The 14227-nt window shown below is 37.9% G+C and overlaps 1 long non-coding RNA gene across 1 annotated transcript in view; it reads right to left on the reverse strand.

Annotated features, from left to right (window-relative positions):
* Nucleotides 1-209: 209 nt before the first annotated feature.
* LOC149317172 (uncharacterized) overlaps nucleotides 210-14227 on the reverse strand; it is a 28297-nt gene continuing 14279 nt past the window's right edge. Inside the window, exon 3 of the long non-coding RNA XR_016280737.1 lies at nucleotides 210-230. This is a non-coding gene — a long non-coding RNA (uncharacterized LOC149317172). The remainder of the gene's footprint in view (nucleotides 231-14227) is intronic.

The raw sequence follows: 14227 nt of genomic DNA on the forward strand, positions 1-14227 counted from the left end.
CTGCCTGTGCAAACTGTCTCCTTGTCTTTAAAAAAAACCTCATCACCTTACAGGAAGGATGTGGAGAAAAGGTGGGTTTTTGTTTAGTGTACAAGAATGAAACAAGTTAAGATTTACATTCCTAACAACATTTTCCAGAATCCCATAGGCAGCATGGACAATGGCTGTGTGACAGGCTAATAATCTCACCTGGTATTAGGCAGCAACCTATACAGTATTCCTCTTCTTACCTAATGAGGAAAAATAATCACCAGAGAATCAGTTTACTGCTATGCATTTAACAATAATCTAAAAATATTTTCAACTGTCTTTGAACACTGTGAACACATAGATGATGCCTTAAACAGAGTACTTTATTTATTTTTTCGTTCTCCACACCCTTCTGTCATTCAGCTAAAGTTTCTGATGAAATTCACTGTGGTTTGCCTCTTTCTTCCCTGCCCCACCAGCTCTATTTCTAACTATTCACTGTAAACTTGATGAAGGGCACTGTGTTCTTCTAAAGGATATCTCAGTAGAATGCATATTGAAGGGGAGGGGGGCTAAATTGAAGCTGAGGAATTAATTTGTTCCTCTCTCAGTGTGTGTGGGAAAATTAATGGAGAAATTCATTTTTATATTAATAGAATTTATGCACTTATTCCTTTGGAATACTAAGATGAGAATAGATTCCCCAGAACACCAGGATGAAATTTATATGACAGCAGCCATAGGAATGAAGTGGAACTAACATGAAAGTATTTGAGTCAAATCTAAAAAGTTCACATAAGAGTAAATCCTACTCCAAAATTTCATGTCAACATACCAAATTCCTTGGCATTTTTTCAATGAAGTTGGCACTTTTATTAAGATTTGTTTAAATATTGATCTATATTGGGCTGAAGGCAGATATAATTTGCCATGATCAAATTTATTTACAGCAGAATCCTCCATATACATATATAGTCTGCAGTAAGCCCCAGTAAGACCAAGGAGGCCTATTCTCAGATAAATGTATATGGGATTGCACCTTATCTATTATTATTATTATTATTATTATTATTATTATTATTGAAGAAAACACATACCTTTTTAATGGTTTTGCACCACTCAAAATGGATTGCAATAAACAATAAAATAATCCCCAGTGCCTTGGGATCCAGATTGGATCTGACAGCCGACTTTGAAAGGATAAGACGGCATGCTTAGCACATTTTTAGAAGAGGCGATCATTCAAGTATTGAAATACATCTGTTTGTCATAGCATATGATTGCCACCACCTAAGTATATTTCATTTAGCATGCTTTGTTTTGTGATTAGTAGTTGAAAGATAAAGAAAGGATTAATTGGTAAATCTTATTACTGAGACATGTTTCTCTGATTAATCTGCATCAGGAGAGGAAAAATAGGCTTCTGTCAGGTAACATGTATTCCACTTAGTATACTATGAAATATAATATACTATTATACTGATTTATTGTGTGTTTCAAAACACCTGTGCAAAAGAATCTATTCCATTTCCAATACATAAAGTGCTGAGAGATTAAAATTGCTCATACAAACAAAGGCACAGTTAGAAAAAAATAGTGTGAAGTATGTCCATTAGATATTAAACTATGGGTAAAACAGACTGGCAAAATAAGGCAGCTTTCAGTAGGTTTGAAGCAAGGAGTTTATATGGTGCATGCCTCTAAAACAGGTGGAAACTGAAATGAAGTCACACTACAGGGCTCAAGAAACAGAGCAAAAAGAAGCCAGGATACTCCAGTTTACCCCACAAAATGTGCATCTTCACTCCTGTATATAAATACTCCAATGTGAGTGCGGGGCTGCAGTTAAGCAAAAAACTGAAAGTGTGAAAACTCCAATGGATGTAATTACAACATACACAAACCATATAGTCCGAGAGGAGTGTGTGGGGTGAAGGAGGGTTAAATAGGCATGTATGGGGAGCTGCCATGATTGTACTTTGCCAGTCTATCACTCACCCACTGATGTACCAATGCTCTGTACTGCCAGATCATTGCATGTGCGACTGTGTGGCCAATCAAAGGGGTATCCATGGAATGGAATGGAATGGGAGATGTGGAAGGTACTTGGAGATTTCAGGCATGTGTCTGTGTGACACATACAATGGGGAGGCAACATAAAAATTACCCAGCAGCATGGCTTGACTCCATGCCATGTAGTCAGGCCACGCTTATTCAGACTGCTTTGGAAGCTGGCCATGCAAACAGCATGGTTTCAACCCACTTTCAGAAAAAGCAAGATCAAGCCACTTTTTCCTGCTCTTCTGCTCCAGCCCTAACTAAAGTTCTGTTTAGGCTTTCAGTTACAGGGAGTAGTGAACATGCAAAGTTACTCACAATATATACAAGACTAATTCTTTTCTCCCAGTGATAATACCCCAATTAATACATTATCTATATTGGAGACATGCATCCAAATGGCTCCTCTCAGGGCCCCATATGCATAGACATGTGATGTTCCAGAATGATAGTTATGATCTGAGGAATAGCTAGCACATGAATACATGAGCTATCAGCATAATTTAAAACAAATAATTTTAAACAATTGGCTTCACTTTTAATTGTATTTATTTTTCTTTCCCTGCTTGCTTGAAGCAGTAATATACAGGTACTATACACTTTGTGTTTGGCCTACCTCAGTTCCAGAGTAACCACTGGTTAATTGTGATATAGGAAATCTTTGAAAACAAAGCTTTGATTTTCTTTCATTTCACTGAAGTGCAAAGCTTCTCTAAACTGCTTTGTGATCACTCTGTGAAAGTGTACTTGACTCAGACAGAAATAAAAAAAAAAATAAACCACTGTACTCTACAGAGAAAACTAATTAAAAGAAAGACATTCACAGAATTGTTTTACGCAGAGCGGGTATATTCTGCTTTAATCAAAAAACACAGTTAAACTTCCATTTTCCCAGATTTGTTATGCTTGTATTGTGGTAGCTGTGTTTGGCCACTGATAAAGAGACTTTTGATCAAAATGAATTTGATCTTGTAATATATTTTCTAAAAGTACCAGAAAAAAAGTTTTTTAAAAAAAAAAAAGACACACTATTCATGTATCCTATTATATTTTGTTGTTGTTTTAAAATATATGTTATTTTATATTGTTATTTTATCATATATAATAAAAGATTCAGTATAATGTTCATTTTCTTTCATTTTAGATTATGTAATAAAAGAAGTTTGAAGCAGTTTGAGGCCCAAGTGTCACATGACCGAGTGAACTCCCCTCATTGATCCCAGCTTCTGCCAACCGAGCAGTTTGAAAGCATATAAAAGTGCAAGTAGTCAAATAGGTAGTACTTCTGTGGGAAGGTAACAATATTCCATGCAGTCATGCTGGCCACAGGACCACAAAGTTGTCCTTGACAATGCTAGCTCCCTTGGCTTAGTAACAGAAACTAGCACCATCTCCTACAGTTGGACTCCACTAGATAATCCTGTCAAAGGGGAAACCTTTACCTTTTAATAAAGGAACTTGTACAGTGCGCCCAAGTCATACACAGCTTCTAGCATACACTGGGAGCCACGCCAGAAAGGCTTCTCCTGTGCCCTGGAAGAAATAATGGGGCATTGTTTCTAATGGGGCTTGACTTTATGCGGTATTTCCCTTATGCGACAGGGTCTGGAACGGATCCCCCGCATAAGGGAAGGGCCAACTGTATAATGTTCATTTTCATTTCCTCTCAAGCTCTCTTTTTGTCTCCATAGGTTTTTGTTAAAGCACATTTCTATCTTCTGCTTTTTCTGTTTTCTGCTTTTGATCAAAATGATAAAAGTTTTTTATTCTGAAAAAACACCATCAATACCAATGGGATGGCATTTTTCTTAAATCTGTAACTGGAGGCTTTCAGCATTATCACTCAAGTTTCATATCCACCAAGGGTTTAGCCTAACAAATAATGTTTCACCAATGCCATTTGGTGAATTATTTCATTCAGTTTCCAATTAACTTATGTAACACATTCTTAAATCAGCCAGGCAGGCTAAGAATACCTGCGTCAAAGGCCACCAAAATAAATGTAAATATAACCATTAAGTACACGTATATCTATAAGAAGAAATGTAATGGTCTTTGGTGTTTGTATAATTGTAATTTGGTGTCCATATAATAGTAATACAAGAAATAACACATTAAAACAGTACATTTTCCTTCTATAGTTTAAGATGACTCTAAATTTCTGTTAATATGCATTTTATCTAGTCAGGGCCATGTGGCATTCAGTTTAATGTTCCAGTAAAGTACTTATGGTCATTGCTTAACAAGTCTACTCAGAGGTAAATCTCAATGTGTTCAATGGGGCTTTCTTCTAGAAATTGTGCAAAGAATCTCAAATTAAATGTATTTCAATATATTAATAGGTATCTTATAGCTTTCTACAGACCATCTTTGTATTTCATGAATGTAGATAGCCTCATTACTTGTTAAGTGCCATGAGCAGGATACATCAGGAAAGTCCAAGAATGTATTTGAAACATTTTACTAATTCTTCAAAGATCATCTGAGCATTTTAATGAGGATTCTACTGCCACACATTGGCATGCATTAATATAAATCTAGGAGAATAATGAATATGGGTCCAATTTTGAAACTAATCATTCTGGAAAGGATCTGCTTTAAAATCAGAATTGAATTGTTCTACACAATCCAATCTTCAGTTTTCCACATTAGCCAAATTTTCTTCTCACTAATGAAATGTAGTTCTTATTAAAACAGGAATGGAGTGTTTGTAAAACAGCTTTCATGTTAAAAATCCATTATTCCTTTTCTCATACCTATTTACTGTGGAAAACTGAAACTAGTTAAAGGGTGGCCTGGATTAACTGAGCAATATAGGGTTCAACTGCTGTGTTTTTGCAGAGTATAGGTTGTATAAAATATGAAAAATAAGTAGACTGATACATACCATAAAGATAGTATTTTCCCTTCAATAAATGACTGTAATTTTAAAACCATATCTCCACATGTTTTTCAAACACAATGCTATGTATGTACAAAGTTCTGTTTTACCAAATGTTATGGAAATGCATTGTTACACAAAATGAACAGTATACATATATTTTTCTTGTGTATTAGTATGACTTAAGTAATTGTGTTTCTTCAGTTTGTTGAAAATGAGAACCACCATATTTATGAAACTCCAGTAGCTTTTATCACAAGTCTCATTGACTCCATGTAAAGTTGACCATGTGCCTAACTCACTGCTTTGTGTATTTCCATCCTTGTGTTGAGTGAGAAAGATGTGCATGAAGTTTTCTGTGCACAAAATAATTTTGATAGCTCAAAGAACTATTGGAGTTGGACTATATACCAATAAACATGAAAATTAATGCATAAAGGTAGAACTGGGCTTGTTCACAGTATAATGCAGTTGTAAGGGACCACAATACACAACTAAAGTACTTCTAAAGGCTTCCCATCCAACTTGTTTTAAAATCTCCAGGAGAGTCTACCAGCCTCCAATACAGTCTTTTTCACTGCTGAACACCTGTTACTGTCAGAAAACACTTCCTGTTTAGATGGAATCTTTTTTTCTTATTGTTTGAATCCATTGCTTTATGTACTAGTGTACCATAAAACAAGCTCCATCTTCTACATAACATCTCTCCAGATATTTAAAAATTATGTCACTTCTCAGTCTTCTCCAAGCTTACTTTCCAGAGCTTTTACTATTTAGGTTACCCTTCTCTGGACATGGTCCAGAAAATTTATATTTAGAGTAGACCTGTTGAAAGCAATAAATACACAAAGGGCCTGAACAGATAGGCCAAAATAAAGCTGCTTTGGGTCACTTTGGAGGTATGCTGTTTAAATGATGCCTGCATCCTAAGAGGCCAGAAGCCACACCAAAGCTATGCTCCAGTCCTACAGACTGGAGCACAACTTTGGCACAGCTTCTGGCCTCTTAAGATGCAGGCATCATTTAAACAGCATACCTCCAAAGTGACCCAAAGCAGCTTTATCACACATGGCTTTTAAACCATGATTCCCCTGGGATGGAAGCAGCATCATTGATGCTGACTGCACAATGCCACTTTCATCCCATAGCTGCCCCATCCCTCAGCCATCAATTTTAATTCACGGGGGAAACCCATGCATGAATTGCCAATTGCACTATACCCCAGGTGCAAAAAGCCATTCATGGGGCACTCAGGAAGTTGGCACTCATGGGGAATCAGTGTCCCCTTCTCCCACTTCTCCCTCCTCCCCCTCACTATTTTTTAAAAGCTTTCCCCTATTTTTCATGCACTTCCAGAGCTCTGCAGACTTCAAAGTTTTCAAAATGTTTTTAAAAAGGTTGTACCAGGACTGCAGCAGTCCATAATTGTGTGGAAAAAATTAGGAGGGGGAAAATAAAAACACCAAGACACTCTAAATAAGGCACAAGGGAGGGAGGGTGGAGTTCAGGGAGAGGACAGGAAGAGAGCCCAATGGGGGCAACAGTTCCTGTCGCACAAATGAAAGATAATGCGGTGATGGCTGCAATCAAATCGGTATGTTGCCATTTTAATTTTTTAAATTTTTCTGCAGCGACAAATGGTCTGGTGTGAAAATTTCCTAGTGCTCTTTGAAATTATTTTAGACTATTTTCACCCTGGCCTAACCTTGTGCCAGCATGTCTGTCTGTCTGTCTATCTATCTGTCTCTGAGTTGGAAGGAGATTGGATAAGACATAATTTGGCTCATTGCTCACTCCATCCCTTCATCACCTTTTTTAAATTAGCTGGTAGCACTGTTTTTTTATGACAGAAGGGAAATTCTCTTGTAGTCTTTTTTATGGCATGTTATAGTTTTTCATGTTACTTATCTCCAACTGATCTCATTTTGTAAAGTTTGGAGAATGATGCTTCTAGACCTCCACTGAAAGTGTGACTAAATAAATATCATTACTGATTTTTGTCAGCACACCATTCTAGGAAAGGCTTGTAGTAATTAGTAAATTTACATAACAGTCTGTTTTCATTTTGTAATCCCATTACAGAAAACATTTCCCTTTCTATATTCTTTTATCTTTCATATTCCTTCATGCATAGCACAGTATCACACTGTGCGCTGAAAGATAATTGGTAGAATTATAATTATGTGTTTATAATTTAATTTCTACTAACAAATACTTCTTGAAAGTAGTTTCTTCTATTCTATGTAAATATATATGTGATTCAGTTTCTTGGACAACATTCTTTATGGATGACCTTAGCTAAGAAGTTCATTTGGAATGAGAAACCTTATTGTTGGTGGTGACAATTTATGGTTTGAGCTAGCCTAGTTAAGACTGTTGCATGCAGTGTTCCAACTAGTGTATGTGAGAATGAAGGTTTAAAAAGAAAAAAAAAAAAGAGAAAGAAAGAGAAAAAGAAAGGTCCATCAGAATATTAAGTATTATTATATACTACCCACTTCCATGACTAGTAAGAATTTAAGATGGCTGTGCTTATCTGGGTTTAGTTTCCTTTGAAGCATGGATTGATAGATACATATACCACTTTTGCAATGTTTAGAACTACAGATGAGAGAGGAAATCTTAAGCATATCTACAAACAGAAAATCCTGTATCTCAAACTAACTCTACTGAGAGGGACATCAATCCTTCTCTTGCTTTAGTCTTCCCAAAACAGCTTCAAATTGTTTCTCATCTTTCTTATTGTAACATTTTTAGTTTCTCATTTCTTCTTCTTCTTAAGAGGCCAGAAGCTGCACCAAAGCTGTGCTCCATCCTTAGGACTGAAGCATGACTGTGGCACAGTTTCTGGCCTCTTAGGACTCATGCAGCATTTAAACAGCATACCTCCAAAGAGACCCGAAGGAGCTTTATTCTAGCCTGTCTGTTCAGGCCCAATAGATACCTTTGGCCCAGTACAAACTGGAAGAAAGGGGCAGCCCGAGGCTGCCCCTTTCTTCTGCAGATCATTGCCTTGGCAACCACATGGCTGCAGCAAAGATACGCTGTCAAAATGAGTTCTGAAATGGAGCTCCTTCTCGCGATGCTGCCAAGGTGCCATTTGTGCCCTTGGGCATCGCGGTGATGTGTCTTGTGCACCTTGCTTTTTGGGCACATCGCTCAAGACACGTCATTGGTACACATGCTATCTACATGCACATGCAGTGGCCATACGTAGTAGGGCTGGGGAGTGTGTGGTTGTGGCGTGCTCTCAAGCCTTAGTATCAGTGCAGCCACACTGCTTTTGGCCCGTCTGTACGGGGCCTTTGTTTCCATTGGTTCCAAAGCCAGCAACTTTCCATTTCTTTCCTGCTCACAGCACACCTTCTTCTCTGCTTGCTACTCTTGACAGTGGAAGTGACAATGGATCAGACACTGATTCAGGTGCATCAGGTGCTCATCATGGTTGTTTTTGGGAAAGGCTAGTGGAAGGAAACCACTATGCCAGTCTAACCCTTTCCCCTTTCTGTGGTGATGATTACACTATATATTATTAATGGTTAAGATTTATGGTTATTATTTACAAATCTTGATTTATTATTATGATTACATTATGTATGCATTACATATTATTTATGGCTATGATTTATAGTTACTATTTATGAATGTTGATTTATTATTATGATTGTATTATATATAATTACACGTGACACACAATAGTTATTATGAGGAGAGAAGCTTGCCAAGCCTGGATAAAGCCAGCCAATCATGATCTATGGAAATTGGGGGTGGTGCTATGAGGAAAAGAAAAGAAAAACCAGAGGCTTGTCTGTCAGTCAATTAAGATAGGACCAGGTAGATATAGAGATGGGGGCAGATAAGACAGAATGTTGCAAGCAGACCAGTTAGAAATGTGTCCAGTTAAGAATATAGAGATGATAAAGCTTAGGAATAGACAAGGACAGAAGTGAGAGAGGGAACTTTTGTCTGATGAGAGTGTAAAAAGAATTCAGGTAGAAGTTTGTTTTTAAACTAATGGATTGATAACAATAATACAATCTCAATATTACAAAGTTTCCCCCCTTTAGTTACAAATAACCCACTTCCAATCCCTCTCCTAATTCATAGTACATAATAGAAATATCAAACCTCTTAAATCTGCAATTTCCATTTTGTTACTTTACATACCATTATAATAGTTTTTTCCTGATTATTAATTAAAAATGTAGATTGGTGGTTTGTGGTTTAAATTGGTTATTACAGTGGGGTTTTATTCCAGGATAACCTGTGAATTTATATATTTTGTATATATTTTCAAACCTTGGATGGAAGAATCTGTAGATAAGGAATCTGTGGATACAGCAGACCAACAACTGTACTTTGACACATAAATGTCCTGCTTACTGAGGCAGCACAGCAAGGGAGTGTACAAAGGAATAGTCCAGAGTCCAGTCCAAATGTCACACAATACCAGTCAATCACAGCAAGGGACAGAGGCAAAAGCATAGTCACCAAGCAAGTGCACACATCAGACAACCTGAGTCATGAATTTAAGAGCAAAGAACACAGAAGCAACAAGGCTTTAAGACTGGTTGTCAGCTGCAAAGAATTGCTGCAGCTGGAGGTCTTTTAAAAGGCCTCAGTTTCTCTCAGCTGAAACCTATTAGCTCTCCTCTTGGCTTCTAGCCTGGAAGAATACCTCAGAGACTCCTTGAACTGTCTTTGCTTCACAGATCCTAGCACCTGCAGCCAAGAGTCTGGAGAGTCTCTTTCTCCCTCTGCAGCTTCCTGAGCCTCCTCTGAGACTGCTGATCCAGGCCTGTCTCAGCCTCCTTCATTATTTTATATCTCCTTTTGCTAGGTTTAATTTTGAAGTTAATTTCACTTACAGGGCTATGGTCCATATCTTTGTGATAAACCTCTCCTTCACCAAACCTGTTTTACCTAAGTGGGCAGCCCTAGAGGGCATTATACACCCACAGCTGTCCCAATATGTAAAGTTTCAGATCACTTTCAATTATAATCTATGGGTTTACTTTATTTATTAGTAGCGTGGAAAATAATTCCGGATTCATACAAGCTTGAATAAAAGAACAATAAAATTTTATTTAAATGTTGGTTGTGAGTGTTTCATTTGTTAAAAGATCATGTTCGCTTGTTCTTGTTACACTTTTAGGTTTCATAGTTTATTTGTAGCCTTTATGGATCTGAAATGAGCTTTCAATTCGATATCAAGAGATAAATTCTGGGATAAATTTCTTGCTTCCACGATTGAGAAAACACTACTTGGCCTAAACATGAAATTATACAGTAACACCACTGTAAGAATAAGGTGTGGAATACAGGGAAACCTAAATTGTTCCATCACTGCAGTAAGAGGGGTACGGCAGGGGCACATTCTTGCACCCACACTCTTTAATTTATATCTTAGTGACCTCCTTTCAGCGATTTCCTCAGACACCTTTCACTCCCCAAAATTAACCTCAGTCAGCATCCCTTTACTCTTATATGCTGATGGTGCTGCGCTGTTACCTTTCTCTAAGGTGGGACTATCAAGAGCAGTTAGATATTAATTACAATAAATCTAAAATAATGATATTTTCTAAGAAACACTCCATATTCAGCTGGAAGATCTCTGGCCATGAAATAGAGCAAGTAAGGCAATTTAGATACTTAGGAATTACATTCAATGCATCAGGTACCTGGACAGCACACCAGGCAATTTCCATTCAGAACGCTGCATGACAATTGTCCATTTCTTCTACACGAAAGGCAGGCAACTGATACCATCTGCTCTAAAGGTCTTCAGGGCTAAGGTTCTGCAACAACTTTTGTTTAGTATCCCAGTGTGGATTTTAGGATTTACATCATTTGTAGAAAGAGTTCTTTCTGCGTTTGTCAGGAAAATCTTTTCCATGCTAAACTACATTCCAACAGCAGCCTACACCTTGAGGTTGGGTGGTCTTCAGTGGAATGCCTCGCGTGGAAATGGACCTTAGGTTATTTCCTGAAAATTATTTTTGCAGGACCTGAGACTAGATACACCTAGTTAATATGTAGAGACACATACACCACTGATCTGATGAAATTGGTGACAGAAAAATTCCAGAAATTGGGTCTCCTGCACAACGTTTTAGGTACACTGAACTGGCCTAAGGCAAAACAGATTCTTATACAACACATTAAAGGCACTGATATGCAATACTCAGTATCTGCTGCATGCTCTACCTGCTCCCCAATTGATTTGGGATGGTGCTTCAACCCAAAGGAGGCAAAATATTTGGAAAATTTAACAATTTCCAAATATCAGTTGACATTCAGCAAAGGTGGGTTCAATGTAATTCCTTCAGCTATGCTAGAGGGACGTTTCCATTGACTTGAATACAAGGATAGAATTTGTCCATGTGGAGATTGCCAACCAGAATCCATATCTCACATTCTTCTTTATTGTATATTTTACAAGGATGATAGACTACGATTAATTACCCCTTTATTAAATAGACATCCAGGCAGAACTTCTGAATGGTACCTGAATTTTTTATTGGCAGATGAGGACAAAAAGATCACAGAGGAAGTCTCAAAGTTTATTTTCTCTGTTATAAAAGTTTGTAAAGTCATGTGTTATAAAGGCGAGTAGTGATGTCCTCTCCGAGCTCAAACACTTATGGAAAAGTTGGACTACGAAGTGGTGAGTCTGTTAACAAAACCTTTGTTATAATGTATTTTACATGTTCATTTATATGCTGTTTATGTACTACTCTTGCTGTTATTTAATTTGTTGCTGTTATTGTTTTGCTTTTATACTGCCTATGGTTTGTTAACTGAAATAAAGGCATTCATTCATTCATTCATTCATTCATTCATTCACACTTTTAGGTTTATTGCACAAGCCCCTAGAACGGTCTCGCGTGGAATGAAAGGGAGTGGGCCATGGATACATTTTACTGCACACCAGAACACCGCCATCACCGCCGCTGGACATTCCTATTCCGTTCCCGATCTGTCCCAGAAGGGGTGATTTTTGAGAACTGTTCAGAAATGTCCCCAAAAATCACTCCATCTGGGATGGATCAGGAATGGAATGGGAATGTTCAGTGGCGGTGGCGTTCCGGTGTGTGGTAAAACGCATCCCTGGCCCACTTCCGTTCCCATCCCACTCCCTTTTGTTCCATGCCAAGCCCATTCTAGGGGCCTGTGTGATAAACCCTTTTGTTTCAACTTTATAAATCTGTTAAACAAGCATTCTCTTTTAGGACCCTCATGCTGTCTTTGTGTACTATGGCCTTTCCATCCTTATTTCTATATTAGCTTTCAGGCTATCTATGCCCGAAACTCCCTCACTCTGAACTCGGTCATCCTTTTCCTCTGAACTTTAGCGCTCACAGGCCTGTGCAAACCGACCATTAAGGCCAGCCGGGGGTGGAGTCAAGGTGTCACGTCCGCATGATGCATGCCCCGATTCAGCCCCAGGGTGCCTTAATGCCATGCACTGCTCCACATGGTGTGCAGCATCAGAACGCTCCTCTCGTGCTGCATCTTCCCGACAGTGCCAAAGGAGCGCCTTTAAGTAGCAGTCCTGTGGCTATTACACCCTGCAAAGGCTTGATCAGGGCTGTGACGTGTGGTTGCCGTGGCCCCAATCCAGTGCACCTAAAGGTGGGTGCAGACCACAACCCCACAGTACCTAAGTTCTGGACTCTCACAAAACCAAACCCTCACTGACTGACAAACCAAAACCCTATCTGAATCTGCAGCAATGGAATTCTTTTTCTCTACATGTCAAAATTCTGTTGGCTGTAGCTAGCTTACTCCTGATTGGCTGTTGCTAGCTTGGCATAATCCTTCAGTCCAAAATCCTGTCTAGCCAATTCCATTTTTTGTCTTCTATTTTTTTATACACAAATCTGACTGCCATAGTAATTTCAATCCTTTTATTTAATTTCAATCCGTTCCAGAGAAATATTGCATTGTTTTCACTGAAGTGCTACATTATACTGTGTATATAGCCAGTGTCAGTCTAGATGTTTAATTTACCTGTTAAAAATAATTCTTTATTGTTTTTATTTTCTCCATTTCTGTCCGGATACTTTCACTTAGGAATTAATAAGGAGGACTGGTCATGCCTTAGCACACCAAATCCAATAACCAAAATATTCATTTGTCTATTACAACTATCATCTTGGGAACCAAGAAGCAGATCCAGGAGAGGTTTTAAAGCATAAAAGGACAAGGTGAACAATAGGAGCGCAAGGGTTGGAAATGAAGGGCCAATCTAGATAGAGGTCATCATTCTCATTTTCCCTGGAACAAATATAAGGTGTATAGTAATTTGCTTTCTGAGGCAAATGCTTAGCTTTGCTCTGCACCACAGATATGCATACTGAGTTGGGAAGAACCTAAGTCACCAACAGCAGATTTCTTTCCTGAATTTCTGTAAAGTTATAGGCTGAATTAATTCAGATAAAAGTTCAATAGGCATATCGTTTTCTAGCATGGAGTTAAATTGGAAGGCACAGATGTTGAATTCTGCCTATAATATAGCTGGTACAAGCATAGAGCCCACGTCCGGAAAAACTGATGACAGGTCTAATACCCTGGATAACTATACAAGTATTTGCACCAAAATAATTTTGACATGCATTGACCTTGGTTCTGAAAACTCTGACCCTCCTCAGCATTTTAAATATCAGTTCACTTGCACTGACTAACTCATTCAGCTTCAATTTTGGCACAATCAAGAGACTAGCATCCTGAGATCTTAGCACTCAACTAGAATGTAAAGTGAAGGAAGCTTATTAAGGCAAGAGAATCCAAGGACAGGGAAGGTCTTGTAAGTCAGGACACCTATTTTAAAATCAATGTAAAAACTGGCTAGTTGTCAGTAGAAGGGTTCAAGCCCTTGAGGAGTATGTTGAGACATGATCTAAATAATGTAAAATATTCCTTTTACCCCATTACACTGATAGATTGCATTAGGTCAACCAGAAAAGAAATGTCACTGTAACACATTTTGGCCCATATCCAACCAAACAGGTGCTTAATCTTAAGTGCTAAAATTAATATGGCTATTAGTGTGCTTGAATATAGCTTCTGCATCATTTTATGAATGATTATGGACAACACGTCCCACTGTAAAAATACTAAAGTTATTTGAGTTATGCATACAACAATACTATGCAAGAATGAGCAGGGAAACATTTTTAAAGTGGAACAAGAGAAAAGATATGTAAAAAATTTAAATTTTGCTCACAAAGGCAGGAGGAGACTCTAAGCAATTGTGATTGTGAATTCCAGCCATCATATTTGATAAGTAGAAAATATTTTTCTATGAATCTTATG

Source organism: Sceloporus occidentalis, unplaced genomic scaffold (genome assembly GCF_023333645.1).
Source record: "Sceloporus occidentalis isolate IW3139 unplaced genomic scaffold, rSceOcc1.0.p SCAF_3, whole genome shotgun sequence".
Lineage (NCBI taxonomy): Eukaryota > Metazoa > Chordata > Lepidosauria > Squamata > Phrynosomatidae > Sceloporus > Sceloporus occidentalis.